The sequence below is a fragment of the Neltuma alba genome, unplaced genomic scaffold, assembly GCF_004799145.2.
Source record: "Neltuma alba isolate B1F8T4 unplaced genomic scaffold, ASM479914v2 tig00012042_pilon, whole genome shotgun sequence".
NCBI classification, from domain to species: domain Eukaryota; kingdom Viridiplantae; phylum Streptophyta; class Magnoliopsida; order Fabales; family Fabaceae; genus Neltuma; species Neltuma alba.
The window spans coordinates 61,907-65,705 of NW_021636607.1; the positions used below are offsets into that span (position 1 = coordinate 61,907).

Below are 3,799 nucleotides of genomic sequence, written 5' to 3' on the forward strand. Positions count from 1 at the left end.
ATGGCATCATCATCATCATCTCAGTTCTCTCGAATAAAACATGATGCCTTTATCAGCTTTTGCGGCACAGATACACGTTCTGGTTTTCTTAGTCATTTGAAAAAAGAATTGCGGCATAAGCAAATTGATGCCTTCGTGTATGATAATAAGCTTGAGAGAGGAGATCTAATATCACCAGAACTTTCTGTAGCAATAGAAGAATCATTCATTTCGCTTATCATATTTTCAAAGAGCTATGCTTCTTCGACATGGTGCTTGAAACAACTGGTGAAAATCATGGAGTGCAAGGACAAATATCAACAGATTGTGATTCCTGTTTTCTACAACATTGATCCAACAGATGTAAGGCACCAAAAGGGGTATTATGCAGATGCTTTGGCTCAGCATGACTCAAATTACAAGCAAGAGGTGCCAAATTGGAAATATGCCTTGAATAAAGCTGCTAATTTATCTGGATTTCATTCATCAAAGTATGGGTAAGTTCTTTTCTTTGGCGAGTTTATGTTCCGCATTTAGTCTCAAGAAATGAGAAATTCTTTAGGAGAAAAGACATGACCTACTTCATTTTTTCTTACTCTCTTTTGATTATTTATTATAGGGATGAAGCTAAGCTTATTGAAGAAATTGCCAAATCCATGTCAAACAAGTTGAATAATGTGTATCAAAGTGACTTCACAGACCTTGTTGGCATTGATGAAAGAATTGCAGATTTAGAATCTCTAATGGATCAAGGGTTAGAAGATGTCCGTGTCATTGGAATTTGGGGCATGGGCGGGATTGGCAAGACAACTATTGCTGCAGCAGTTTTTAATCGATTTTGTTCTGAATATGAAGGTTGTTGTTTTTTGGCAAATGTAAGGGAAGAATCAAAGAAATGTGGGATTATTCATGTGAAGAACAAAATTCTTTCTATACTACTGAAGGAAAATGATTTATACATTGGCACTCCCTATGGTGTACCCCCTTATGTGAAGAGAAGGCTTCTCCGGAAAAAGGTTCTTGTTGTTCTTGATGATGTTAATGATTTGGATCAACTAGAAAATTTAGTTGGAGCATTTGATTGTTTTGGACCAGGTAGTAGAATCATGATTACAACTAGAGATAAGGAAGTACTTGGTCAAAAGGTTGACAAAATTTATGAGGTGAAGCCACTGGATTATGAAAAAGCACTCCAACTTTTCAACATGAATGCCTTTAAACAAAGCTTTCTAGACATGGAATGGAGTGAGCTATCAAAGAGGATGGTTGCGTATGCTAAGGGACTTCCATTGGCTCTTAAAGTTTTGGGTTCTTTTCTCTATGGGAAAAGTAAAGAAGAATGGAAAAGCCAGTTGAAAAAGTTGGAGAAGAAGCCATTCAAAAAAATCCATGATTTGTTGAGATTGAGCTATAATAGTCTAGACCGCCAACAGAAAGAGATCTTTTTGTATATCGCATGTCTTTTCAAAGGATATCAATATCGTGAAATAATAGCTCTTCTGGATGCTTGTGGTTTTACAACAACTATTGAGTTAAAAGTGCTTCGAGACAAAGCTCTTATAACTGAAGTCATTAATTTAGTATCTAAAAAGCCCATGGTATCTATGCATGATTTGATACAAGAAGTGGGTTGGGAGGTTGTTCGTGAAGAATCAATAAAAGATCCTGGAAAACGCAGTCGTTTATGGGATCCTGATGATATTTATGAAGTACTGATAAATAATATGGTACGAATCAAAGTTATAGTAGGATCATTTACTTCTCTCTGTTTAATTTTTAATATTTTTATGTGCATATGGCTATTTCTTGTCAGGGGACTGAAACGATTCAGAGCATAAGTCTGGACATGACAACAACTGGAGATCTGTCCTTAAATCCTCAAGTCTTTGCTAGGATGCGCAAGATGAAGTTTCTTAAAATATTTACTCAGATATCTTCCTTGGATGCACGTGTTCATCTACCTCAAGGCCTTGAATTTTTGCCCAATGAACTAAGAATTCTTCTTTGGCAGAATTACCCTTTGAAATTCCTGCCTCCAACATTTTCTGCAGAAAATCTTGTTCAACTTGTTATGAACTACAGCAATGTGGAAAAACTTTGGGATGGAGTTGTGGTATGTGCGAATACATATAAAATATTGTGTTTGTTCTAATTGAATTAATTAATTGCTTTACACTCATTGCATGTTTCTTTCCTTTAATTGTCACAGCCTCTTGTGAATTTAAAGAAATTTGACCTCAGGCACTCTACGAATCTGCTAGCTCTCCCAGATTTTTCTACGGCCAATAATCTTGAATCGGTCTCACTGTTCAGTTGTAAGAACTTGCCTCTTGTTCATCCATCTATTTTATCTCTCCAAAAGCTTGAGTCCTTGGATCTATCATACTGCGAAAAGCTTACCAGCCTTGTGAGTGATATCCTTTGAAATCCCTCCGATCACTCCGTCTAGCTTGCTGCTCAAGACTGAAGAAATTCTCATTGACATCAGAGAACATGAGAGAGTTAGATTTATCAGAGACAGCTATTGAGGAATTGCCATTGTCCTTAGGATGTCTCAGCCAGCTTGAAACTTTATCTCTATGGCGTTGTGAAAGTCTCAAGCATCTTCCAGATAACTTGGTTGGCTTGAGATCTCTGCGTTATCTCAAGGTAACTGGTTGTATGAAACTTCAATCTCTACCAGAGTTTCCACCATCCATTGAAACATTATGGGCTTCAGAGTGTTCTTCCTTGGTGAACGTACCAGTATCTTCTGATCCACTCAACACAAACATGAAGGAAATTCGTCTGGCAAATTGCATGAACTTGGATGAAAATTTGCTCAATGATATTGGATGGAATATTCATCTCAAGCTGATGAATCATTATGCATTTGAACGGGTATCCTCAAAAGACCAGGAGGAGCAAATTGATGTTTATGTTCGAACTGGAGGAATATACCCTGGAAGCAAAGTTCCAAACTGGTTCAAGTATAGAACATCTCAGGCTTCGATAACTATTGGTGTGCAATTCAATATTCCTGATGCCTTCATTTTCTGCGTGGTTCTTTCTCAGTTCCCATTAAGCAGTTTCCTTATCTCCATCGCAGTTGACTGCTTCCTAGAAAACAATGATGGTGAGAAGCTTCATGTTAAGTCTTTGGACCTTGTGTTACCTGGCACAGAGCTTAATTCGGATCATGTGTGTTTATTTTACGTCGAATGTTTGGGTTTTATAAATGGAAGGATTGAAGAAAGTAGAGACTGTTATGAACACAAAGTTTCATTCGAATTCTCGGCTCAGTCAGAGGTTGAGCAAGAAGGGGAGGATAAAGAGATTGTGATAAAAGGGTGTGGGGTTTACCCGATATATGCCTCACAACTTAATTTCATAGGGGATGTTAACAGGTTAAAACCCAGAAAAGTTGGAGTTCAGAGCTGTGATGAGCTCCGGCCACTTCCTCCATTGTTGGAAGCCGGTGAAGCCATTGATGATCCTGAAAGTTCTGGTGAGAAGGAAGATGAGGAAGAGAGAGTCTCTTTAGCTCAAAAATCCAGCGGATATATATTTTCACCACTTCCAACTGGAACATGGAAGAAACCAACTCAAGGCTTGAAAGATCTTGTCAACCTATGATTTTCTTTTAAATTCGATCTGAGCAGCCTGGAAGTAGAATGAAGAAACAGAGAGATTTGCCTGGTTCTTTCCCTGTGTTTTTTAATTCCTCATATGTTGTAGTGGTATTACAAAGAAATAGAAAGAGCTTGTAATTACGTAGATAATTAGAATCTGAGAATGTTTACATACGACATTTATAAAGGGACTGTAAAAATGGATCAAA

The 3,799-nt window shown here is 37.6% G+C and overlaps 1 pseudogene; it reads left to right on the top strand.

Annotated features, from left to right (window-relative positions):
• On the top strand, positions 1-3,799 carry LOC114721485 (disease resistance protein RML1A-like; annotated as a pseudogene).